This window comes from Cricetulus griseus, chromosome 4, assembly GCF_003668045.3.
Source record: "Cricetulus griseus strain 17A/GY chromosome 4, alternate assembly CriGri-PICRH-1.0, whole genome shotgun sequence".
Taxonomy (NCBI): domain Eukaryota; kingdom Metazoa; phylum Chordata; class Mammalia; order Rodentia; family Cricetidae; genus Cricetulus; species Cricetulus griseus.
The window spans coordinates 40,611,098-40,623,840 of NC_048597.1; positions in this window are offsets into that span (position 1 = coordinate 40,611,098).

The following is a 12,743-nucleotide window of genomic DNA, read 5'->3' on the forward strand; positions in this document are numbered from 1 at the left end:
AGTAGGCCTATGTGTGTGAGTCTGAGTATCTATACTTTTAAATTAAAATTTTTAAAATAAATTTAAATTATACATTTCCTGAGCTGTGGATCTTTTTCCTGTTTGCTTGTTTTGTCCTATTCTGATTTGTTTTGGTTTTATCCAATTTATTTGGTTTATTATTATCCCTTATGTGCCTGTTTTCTAACGACTGACAGAAATGGTGTGGAGCCAGACGGGAAGGGAAATGGGGAAGAACTGGGAGGAGGGGAAACCATAATCAGAATATATTGTATGGAAAGACTCTACTTTCAATAAAGGGGGTAGAGATCATGAGTTCAAGGTTAGGACAGCTGGACAACATCGTGAGATGGTGAGATCTCCTCAAAACAAATAAGTGTTTTCTTTTGGGCAATGACAGTACATGGCTGTCATTCTAGCATCTCTGGAGGTTAGAAGCTGGAGGTTCAGTAGTTCAAGTCTAGTTATATCTAGCCATGTAATAGGCTCAGAGCCACCCTAGGCTGCAGAAGATCCTGTTTCAAAAGAGATGTATGAGTTTATGCTGAAAGAGTTAATGTTTAGAATAATAAAAGTTTTAAAAGTACAAGTCTTTTAGACATTCAGTTTAGAATGCAACCATTTGGGTATCTAGCCAGTTAGAATAACCTGTCATCCCTGAAATGGCCAAGGGCCTCTACATTCATAATCACCCCTTGGAAACTATTTGCTTCTTTTAATATTTAATACAATTTTAATTTAAAAATACTATTTTAATGTGATGTTTAATAGGAATCTACTGGTCATTTGATTACCAGCAAGTACTGTGCTGGCTCAGCAAATTAAAAAAGTGCAGGAGGAGGTTTTGCCACCAAGTAAAGGCAAGCATTACAGCATGCACAAAGCTGAGGGATCACTGCTCCTTGTAAGACACAGCACAGATCAAGTACACAGGCACTGAGCGAGAAGATGCATCTGTAAGCATCAAGGTGAAAAGATTTCCACCGCACTGTTAACAGAAAGGGTATAGACCTTTCTGTGTTTCTCCTAATCCACCCTAGCAAAAATAATAGATTACACGTATTGATTTCTGACTACCATATGGAACAGGCACCGTGTCGAATTCCTTAAATATCTTATTTAGTGTTCACAAAAGCCCCAGAGGGTCAGGACTTTTAAAATTCCATTTTCTAGATAAAAGGGATTAAGAGATTGACTTGAGCTCTCGCTGCTAGAAAAGCACAGTCCTATTTGTGTAACCGGAAGAACCTCCAGCCCAGGCAATACACTGTTCCCTGAGCAACTGAGCCAGCTGTGTGCTTGGTCCAGATGGAAACTCATCTTGGATAAACTGAATGCAACACTCTCAGTCTTTTCTGGGAACTCTTACTCCAATGTGTGAGCCCGCTGTCTTTATTTAAAAGCTACCTCAAAGGCCTCAGGCTCCTTCATTTCAGAGACAAGACAGACCTTAGTATCGTTGTCATTCTTAACATGTAATTTTCACATGTAGTAAATGTTAGTGTGGTTATTGTGACATGTGCTGCACATACACTTAACTTAGGACATCCAAAACACACATACTGGACTCCAACCATGGCATAGCAATAATTTGGATTTTCTGGTGGATGCATGAAGTTCAGGACACAATCCCTGCTTGAAAGTTTATACTTAAGCTGCAGAGAGATGAAAAACAAACACATGAAAGGCAAATAGTTCAAGAGTTCTTCTACACACAAAAATAAAAACAAAGTTTACTACAGGATAACACTGATGACTTGTTAGGTTGTAGCAGAGAAAAGAAATTCTGTAGTTTTGTTTGTTTGTTTTGGTTTGGGTTTTAGTGTTTCTAGACAGAGTCTCTCTGTATATCCCTGGCTGTCCTGGAACTGGCTCTGCAGACCAAATTGGCCTCAAACTCAGAGATCCACCTGCCTCTGCCGCCCAAGTGCTGTAATTAAAGTTCTGTGCCACCACCTCTCAGCAATTCTGTAGCTTTTTAAAGTGTGAAATGAGTTGGCTAGATGACTCAGAAGGCAAAGGGGCCTGCTGACAAGAGTGAGGGCCTGAGTTAAATCCTTGAAGCACCAAGGAGTGAACTGAATCCTACAAGTCAATCTCTGGCTCCTATTTGCATGTTTTGTCACGTGCGTGTGTGTGTGTGTGTGTGTGTGTGTGTGTGTGTGTGTGTGTGTGTGTGTGTGTAAGAGAGAGAAAGAGAGAGAGAGACAGACAGAGAGAGAGAGAGTATGCTCATACATACACTCAAAATAAATAAAAAATGTAAGAAAAAATTTTAAAACAAAATGTGAGGATATGAAATATTATTTACTGGAGCAGACTTCTTTAGTGCAGAATCCCTCAGTGTCTATCGTGGCATTACGCACATTTCACATGTGGCTTTCAAAATTGTTCTGAAAAGTTCTACAGTCCAAATGCTATCACCAAAATGCACATGTTGAGATCATAAGTCTCAATGTGATGATATCAGAAGGTAGGCCCTGTGAACATTGTTGGGACAGGAACTCCACTCATGGATTAATGGTCTTACAAACTGACCAAAGCAAACTCATTTCCTCATTTCGGAGTGGATGGCTCAAGAAACCCACCTGTCTGAGAAGCAGGACATGGGCCCTGACAAAACACTAAAATCTAGAGCCTTGAGCTTGTATCACTCAGCTATGAGAAATAAATTTCTATTGCTGATATCAGGTCTGGAATATTTTCTAATAGCAGCGCCAACAAACTCAGAAAAAAGGGAACAGGAGGTGTGTATGACTGCATTATATCTTTGTGTTTGTGCATGAGCACATGTGTGTTGCATGTTTCTGTAGGAGAATGCACACATATATGATGGATAGTATACACAGAGGCCAGAGACCAACCTGGAATATCATGCCTTTCCTTTGCCACCTAATTGGTTGTTTTTGTTTGGTTTGGTTTGAGACAGGGCCTCTCATTAAGTAACTGAAGCTGAGTACGGTGATCCTCAGAAACCCATCGCCTCTGCTTTCTCAGCAATGGGGGTGTAAGTGCCTCTAACCATGCATGGCTTTTTCACAATGGGGACTATGGTTCAAACTTGTGTCATGGAGTTTGCATGATAAGTACTTTAATGATCAAGTTATCTCCCCGGCCTGTTTTTCTTCCTTTAAAAGTTTTAATTACTTAATTAATTTATAGACAGTGCCCTGAACTCTCCTCAAAGTTAAGATCTTCCTGCCTGTACCTTCCAAGTGCTGGAGTTATATACATAAACCACTGCACTTAATCTAAGATTGCATTTCTTGGGGTGGAGGTAAGCTGTCTTTTCAGAAAAACGAAGAACTTTAAATATACAACACATGCCACAAACTCTGTGATAGCTGGTTTTATGTCAACTTGACACAGGGTGGAGTCTTCGGAGAAGAAGGCGCCTCAACTGAGAAAATGGTTTCATAAGATCAGACTGTAGGTAAACCTTTAGGGAATTATCTTAGTTTGGGTTTCTATTGCTGTGAAGAGACACCATGACCAAGGCAACCCTTACAAAGGAAAAGGTCGCTTTCAGAGGTTCACTCCACTATCACGATGCAGGACATGGCAGCATGCAATCAGACATGGTGCTGGAGAAAGAGCTGAGAGTGGAGAAAGAACTACATCTTGATCTCAAAGGCAACCGGAAGTGGTCTGAAACACTGGGTGTGGCTTGATCATATATGAGTCCTTAAAGCTCCCTCCATAGTAACACGCTTCTTCCAACAAATCCACATCTCCCAACACTGCCATTGCCTATGAGCTTATGGGGGTAATTACATTCAAACTACGATAGACATTTTCTTGGTCAGTGATTGATGGGGGAGGGCCCAGGCCCTTGGGGGGATCTCTGAGCTGGTGGTCCTGGGTTCGATAAGAAAGCAAGCTAAGCAAACCCTCAGGAGCAAGCTAGTAAGCAGCACTCCTCCATGGCCTCAGCATCAGCACCTGCCTCCAGGTTCTCACCTAGCTTGAGCTCCTACCTTGGCTTCCCTCAATGGACTATGATATGTACGCTAAATAAACCCTTTTCTCCCCAAGTTGTGCCCTAAGACTCATTTACCTCATCTATGTACTTCCCATCCTCTGCATCTCATGGCATCTCCTCCTGACTCTACCCTTCTTCCCCTCAGCATTCTCTCTGTACTAAAATTCTGCCTCGCTACTGGCCATTTGGCTTTTTTATTAAGTCACTCATGTGAAATATATCCACACAGTGTAAAGAATATTCCACACTTTAAGTTGGGGTTTTTAGCCAGAAGGGAAGTAAAACTGGAAAAATAAAAACAATTAGGGTTGGCAGATCCATGGGATGAAGTTATCCACACATCACATACCTTGTGAGAAGGACTGTTGGCATCACTAGCATTTGAGAACCTGTGGGATGGCACTAATAGCGTCATCCCAAGTTTCCTCCCTTCCCTCCATATGAGACACTTCCATGCTGTTGCCTGACTACTGTTACACATTCTTCCAAGTTCCCACCAGCAATCATCTCATTGTGTTCAGGCTGTGGCCCAACGTGCCTCAGCCGCCATCAAGAGAAGTCAGTAAAAAAGCGGAGGCAAACAGTAACGCTGTTTCTTGTGTTCCTCAGGCAGCAAGCTCTTATGCTTCCTACCTGCCCTCATAATTCCTGAGTTCTTTATAACCTAAAATCTGTTGGTTGAAGTAAATAAGATGTCCCTTTCCCTACTGTGTGAAAATAATTACAATTTATAAATGAGTTCAACATTCTTCCTCTCCTTTGTTCTCGAAAAACAAATTGTTTCAGGGCTCCTTAGAATGTTGGGTGAGACTCTGTCTGCTCTATGGGCTTTCTCTGCCCTATGTGCCTACTTTTCACAGGTAGCATTCCCAGTAAACTGAGTCTACTCCCAGCTCTGTCTCAATGCTGCTTCCCATAGAACATGCTGATACATCTGTGGTCAGTGAAGACGTCAACACACAGCCTTTTCTGTATGAGTGAGTTTGCCTACATTAACATATCATATACCCACCTAGATTCTCCAAACATGTCCAGGACTGCTCAATCCCACGTTAGGCCCAAATTACAACTTTTCTCAATGAAAATCCTTAACATAGCTCTGTATACTAAAAGAATGATTGTTAGGCTATAATGCATTCATGAAACACACATTTAAGAATACAGATTCAGTGCTGTGGAGCTGGCCCAGCCATTATGAGTGAGCACTTGATACTGTCGCAGAGGACCCAGGTTAAAAGGCCAGCACTCACATGTCAGCTCACAACTGTCTATAATTTCAGTTCCAGGAGAACTAGAACCCTCTTCTGGCCACCAGAAACACCAGCCATGCAAGTGGTAGAAATACATACATGCAAACAAAACTCATACACATGAAAATAAAAGTCCTCTGAAGAATAATAGAGGTTATCGAACATAATAAATTTATATGATGGCAGAAAACTAATCTTTTCTAAACAAATACTATTACTTTTTAAAATTTATGTATTATTATTATTACTGGGGTGGGGCATGCCATGATGTATGTGTAGACGTCAGAGAGACAACTTTGAGAGCCAGTTTTCTCCTTCACCGTGGGTTACAGAGATGAGACTCAAGAGCTCAAAAATCAGGTTCAAGTTTAATGATCACATTCAAAAGTCATCAGACTTTCAAGGCAAAAGCTTCTAACCACTGAACCATCTCACCAGCCGGAAAATGTGTGTCTTGTAAATTAATGTATATCTAAGATGCTACTCACTACAGTCATGTTGAGATCTTATCATTTGCTTGCTTGTTTGTTTGTATGTATGCAAGATTATTTGAAACAGTGTCTTATGCAGCCCAGGCTAATCTTCAATTCAATACATAGTTAAGGATAACCTCGAACTTCTGATCCTCTTGTCTCCAGCTCCAGAGTACTAAAATTACAAGCATGTGCCACTGCACCTAGTTAATTCAGTGCTGGGGGCTGAACCCAGCTTTGGGCATGCTAGACAAGCACTCTACCAACTGAGCTACAGTAGTCCTAGCCCTCAGACTGCTATTTTTAGCATTATTAAGAAAAGTATCTTTCACAGGGAGAACCTAGGTCCTGCCCCAAATGATATGTCAGACTTTGATGCTCCCTCATGGGAGGCCTCACCCTCCCTAGGGAATGGATTCGGGAGTTGTATGGGGGTTGGCAGGGGTCATGGGAGGATGGGAGGGAGAGGGAACTGGGATTGGTATGTAAAATAAGATTGTTTTTAATTTAAATAAAATTTATTTTTTTTTAAAATTATCTTCAATTAGCATGTGGGCACAATGCTAAACTGCAAACTACAGGAAGAGAAATCCAAATGTCCATCAATGAAGAGCAGTGTTAGGAGATGTGAGAATCTGTCTGCAGGCAGATCACAGGTACATTTCCAGGAACTCAAGCACACCTTAATAAATGATCAGACTCAAATCCCTGGATGACTTTGCTTGCCTTGTGATAATTCACAATTAAATAGGTAATATCTAATTTAAACTGTTAATAGCCAAATATTGGAGAACAATGAAGCTTCAAGCTTAATAAGCAGATAAAATTGGCTTACATTATAAGAGTGGTATATAAAAGAACTTTTGACATTTGGTAAATAGGAAGATTTTCAGTTTTAGAAATGTGGAAATTAATTCTACCTTTGGAAAGTAGGGCATGCCTTCTCTAATTCTGGAACTGGAAATAGGATATCACTGAGTCAAGGGCCCTCATATTTCTGAAGACAGCCATGAACTCCAACAGGTACGATGATATGACTGTTCAGTAAGGGGGACTTAGAGTCATGGGTCATCTTTGCTCCAGAGTCTATACACTCCTTTTTCTGTCTTTCCTCCTCTATCTCTCAGGGGAGTTGGTTCCTTCCAGAGTTAATAATGGAGCAGAACCAGAGCCTTCCATTCATAAGGCCTGAGCTCTGCACACTATTTCAGCATGCCAGACCCCAGAGCAGCACATCTGAATTAGTGGAGACACAACCTCCTAATGTCACCTAGGGAGGGACCACCTCCCACGTGTACCATAAGTAATGCAATAGAAAATAAAGGGAGAAGGGAGGGAGACAGTGGGAGCAGAGAGAAGATGAATTGTTCATGAACCTTAATCCTGGTAGCACATCATTAACCCCATTGGATTCTGGGAAGGATTTTAGACTATCAGAAAATGAGAATCACGGTAAATGAGTTTAGGTGGCATATTGCTTTCTTCCAGAGTTTATGGCCAAGAAAACAACAACAAAATTATCTACGATGGAGTTCCTCTGAAGTCAGACCATCAACTCCAATGTCTATCCTCTGTCCGCTACATCCACGGTTCATGTCCACTCCTTAGACACAGAGAATTTGGCAAATCCATGCAAGTCCTGAAGGAATTAAGGGAAGTTATTGAATGCTTTTATCAAGAGCATAGGCAGAAGAGAAAATTTTGAGATAGTCTTGGAGCATTTCTGCCATTCTCCTTTTGTCTCACAAACTCTAATCTGACAGTGTGACCCAGCTTCCAAGCTCCCACTCAACTGCTCCCTTTTGAATGGGGTCAGTTGGTTTCACAGGACAGTGGGAGTGCCACCAAGGGACCCAGCTGGTAGCTGACTCCTGGCCCTCTGCTTTCTCAGAGCACTATCAACAGTGTTAAAAGGAAATCTCATCACACTGACATATCAAGAACGAGACCTTACAGGATCAACATCACTGCAGTGAAATTTAGGGGAAAGATGCAAGTAAGAAAAAAAAAAAGAAAGAGGTCATGGGGAGCAGACTAGTTTCTGCCTCTCAGCCTTTGAAATGTTCTATCTTGGAGAGGAAAATGCTGGGATACTAAATTCACTGTAATATAAAGGAGGTTCACCTATGTACAGCCCCCAGCACCCTGCAGGCATTAATTAAATGTTTATCAAATACCTGTGGTGGGTCAGGTACCGAACTATTTCTCAGATAATATTTTCTTGTATAATTCAATCCCTGTCCTCAGTTTTTGCAAAGTACTATCATTCTTATATAAAGAAAAAGTAACAAGACAGAGAGACTTTTATGAAACCAGTGGAAGCACCCAGGAATGGCAATCTCAACTTACTATCCACTGTACTCTTCAAAACCAGGTGAAGATGACTGTTCTGTCTTTGCAGAAAAAAGAAAAAAAAAAGCAAGGTAATCAAACGTGAATTGCGAAATATCTAAAAACAAAAATTCAAATGTATAAAGTTACTGCTAATTTTAGGGACTCTCACTAGAGTTACCATATGTTAGTGAGGAGCAGAGAGACCCTTCTTCAGGTTCTTTGTCTCTTTAATAAAAGAATTTAAGAACAAATTCAAATGGAAGCTTGAGGATGATTTTATTTAGAGTTTAAATAAAAGTCCCAGGGACAAGCTGTAAATCTTGGCAGCTGCTTTCAGGAGTAAAATAGATAAGAGAAAAAGCCAAGCCATTTGAGATAAACCAGCATGGAGGTCAGCCACATAGCAGAGAAGCAACCACGTAGTGAGGAGACTTAAAGAAAGAGGTCCAGAGTATGAGAAAGCATGCAGAGAGAGAAAGAAGAAATGTGAAGGCCTTGCTATCACTGAAATAGGGGGGAAACACACACACATAGCAGATCAGAAATCAAAATGTCACTCATATGATGGCTGTGACCTACATGTGTAGTAACCATAGTCTTCCTAACACCCAATCTCAAAATGACAGTGATTCCCCAGACTTCAGCCCTGTCCCAAATCTATGTATGGGTGCAGAGTTCAGCCCTGCTCCTGCAGGAAATGTGCATGGGCAGGAGGATTCCAGAGTGGGGGAAAGTAGGAAAGAGATGAGAAATAGAGGACCAGCTCCCAGTCCTAAACTCCACAGTAAAGGAAGGATGAGCCTCCTAGAGATGAGGAAGGGTGGAGAGAGTGGTAAGGTTAATTCTTGTCCCTGTTTTTGAAAACATAAAATCTAGATAGAAGATAACACCTGTGCCACTGTCTCTTTGTGACACACACTTGTACACACACACACACACACACACACACACACACACACACACACACACACAGAAACCTTTCTCTGAATTTGCAGGATGTTGGTCTCAGGCATTTCACTGCCTGATTCTCTTACTCCCAACAATCAGTAGGAAATGAGAAAAGAAAAAAACCTAGTCCTACTGCGGGTAAAATCAGGGTTTAAAAAAGGGAACATTTTCCTGCCACTCATATTTTGTGTGTAAAATAAACAAGCGTGTATAGATATGTAAATGGCATAGAGAGGAAGAAGTCAACTCTCAACAGTGAGTCAGGATTAACTACATTAATAGCCAATGGTTCTATTTACATCTCAGAAGGAAGTCAAGCCATGGCTGACACACTATACCACAGAAGTGACTCAGCACATGGAGAGGAAGGAGTGGACCCCAAAAGGGAGGAGGAAACGCAGCAGATGCTGTGTCTGATAATAATGATGGGACTGAAAGAGCACAGAAGAAAAGTCAAAATTAAAAATAGCTCAGCTACTTACCCCACAAAGCCTCATCCACCCTTCCCTATGCTAGGAAACAAGTTTCAGTCCTAGTGCAAGCTGGAGGAACCCCAGTGAAATCAGTCAGCTCCCCCATTGCCGTGTAAGACTCAGGCCTAAGGGTTCACATAGATTTGCAACCACTGCTGCTAAGTTCTGTTCCTACCGACTATCTGGATTTCACGATAAAACATAGGTCACATCATGTATTTTGTTTCTCAGTTCTTAGCTACTTAGCAATGAAATCAGGATATGCAATTTCCAGCTCTGACTGACCCCTTCATGGCTATTACAGAAACATTCAACTTTTCCCAACTATCACCAAAGATACCTACCTACACCACCCTCCAACAGCCACCTCAGTTGCTTTGTACCAGACGCTTGCAAAGAACTCCCAGGTTTTTGCCAGCTGTCTTGCTTCAGGCTTTTACTAGAAACAAGGCACAAGATATTATGCAAATATGTGTTGACAGTCTATGCAACTTGCATGGCATGGTACCTTGCATGGCAGAGTGAAGAACAAACCAAACAGAGCCCCTGAGTTTGTGATCCACGATGCCTAGAAGGCTCAGTAGTAGCAGTACCTGTCTGAATCTTAGCCACTCAGATTCTTCCAACTGACACCACTCCCAAGCCACTGATTTCCATAGGGCGCCTCCAGCTGGACACCCCATCTGGACACCATACACTTAAACGACAACATCTAAAGGCTCCAGACCCATTCAGAGCAAATGCCCTGGGTCCCAGCCAATCCTTGTCTCCCCTTTTTCTCCTGTCAGAATTAATCCTGGGAATAAACTATGGTTCCATAGGTGGTTTAGGAAGCAGGACTGGGAAAGGACTAGAAACTACCCTGAAATCACATGCTAATCTGGGTGTGTGATGTTTTCTGGTAAATCGTGCACAGCTTCCATAGTATTCTCAAAGTTCAAGATCTTCTATGTTACCAGGTTGTGAGTGATCACCTCATTGTCACAATAATTACAACAAGCCTATACAGTTACTTCATTTCTACTCTAATTTCTAACAACAAGGAATAGAATTTCCAGAGATATGCATCTTTTATGGCTTTTGGGGAGGTGGTATGCATGTGTAGACACTATATATGTGCAGAGAAGTGTATGCATGTGTAAACATAGATATATGTGCAAGAGGAGGGAAGGGGATGCATGTGTAGACACATATATTGCAGAGGAGGGAGGGGTATGCATGTCTAGACATGTGTATAAGTGCAGAGGAGGGTATGCATGTGTAGACATGGATATGTGCAGAGGAAAGAGGGGTAGCATGTGTAGACGCGTGCATATGCGCAAAGTCTCCTCTATCACTCTGTTCTACTTCCATAAGAAACAGTCTCACTGAACCTACAGTTCAACATTTCTTGGCCAAGCTGGAAGCCAGTGAGTCCCAATCATCATCCTGCCTTGTCCCATGCCACCCTGCTCAGTGCTAAGGTAACTGTCACGGGTGGTTGTGTCAAGCTTTGTGAGTGTGTATTGAACTCATGAAGTCTTCATGCTTGAACAGCAAATACTCATCTATTGAGCCATCTCCCCAACCCCTATTCCTAGTAATATTTTTTTAATTGCTACCAAAATGACAATACATAAAGTTCAATGGAGACTCAGTTATTTTAAGATATAAAATATCCAAGAGTTTCAGTGGGTTCAGTACAGTTTTACTATGTATCATGAAAGAGAAACTTGGGCACTTCACTAGAATGAGTTGTAATTAAGTGTTAACACAAGTTACAGTGAGAACCATGGCTATCAATAACCAGATTTGAAGCAGAAAAAGTATTGAAATACATGCTTAATAGAACTGCCCTGTTGGTCTACATTTCTGTTATTTGATGCTAAAAATACTTTCAGACCATCAGTAAGCAATTCAAATTTCCAAGAAGAGATGGACCCAAAAACTAAAAATTCCCAATCTTAGAATTAGGCATCTGCAAATACTTTTTTATATTCCAGTTGGCATACTAAAAGCATCTGCAGTGACGATACACATTTTCAGTAAATATTTAAAACAGTGAATAAGTACTCCCTCTCTTGGATCTCAGCTGTAAAAACTTAGGTTGAAAACTAAGGGGTGAGGAGGAACAGGGTTCACTTTATTATTGTGTTTGGGTGCTGCTTATTTTGTATTTGACTAGAGTAAGGAGAAATAATTCATTTCAAAAATTAAATAGTTTTTTGTTATCTAAACCCATGCAAGAGCAAGAATGCAGGTAGATTTAAACAAAGAAAGGAAAATAATATACTATCAACTACTGAAGAAAAGCACTGCAGAAAGAGAACATGCTGCTAGTTCATAGTTCTTAAAGAAGATGCAAGGTATGAATTTAAAAATCCAATGGAACAAACATTTTAGAGATGATCCTTACAAGTCTCATACATGTCTGCCCATGCATTAGGGCTGCTCACTGGAGGGATGAAATATAATGGAAAATAATTGCCCGGAACAGAGGGTATGTGAATAGCAGAACAAAAAGTAGGGTCTAGTGATGAACACTTGTTTACTTCACAGAGATACTGGCACCAATTCTTTTGGAAATAAAATGCTATAATAATAGCTATTTTTCAGGGTGGGAATGCTCAAGAAAAAAAAAACATCACAATGTTACACATTATAATCTTTCAAACTCTAGAATATGAAAGAAGCTGGATTTTGTAGCCCAACATACCATAAAATGTGATAAATGAACACTAATCAGTTTCTCTTAAAAATTAAGAGAACATGCCCAGATAATGAGCTCCACATTATTTATAATTAAATAATTAAATGGAAAGTTGTCTAATTTCTCTACAATTTCTGGATTTGTTTACCATCTCCTATGTGATTGCAACTTGTTCTGTTTCTTTCCTCTTTTTTGATACAGCAAGATCAAGAAATGAGACAGAAAGGTGACACTGTGCTGTCTTCATCAAATAATGTTTTTCCTACAAAGTCTGCTAAATGATTGAAAACCAGGGAAACCGAGGTGTTTAACTAGATGGGTGCACTGCATTTACTCGCCAGTTCCACTGACTGGGAGCTGAGTGGCTAAGCAAAACATTGCTCTTTTGTTTTCTCACCTCCTTTCCAGCCATTTATTTTTATGACTACATCAATTCTGCACATCAGGACTTAGAGAACACAGCAAGTGGAGTGTCGATCATAAGACAAAGGGAGCAGAGGTGTAAAGGTAATATTTGTGAAGGGAAACCAAGAGATGAAGTTGAAAATTGCAGGAGCCAGGCAACCTCGTGTAATATATTACCAGGCAAAGCCA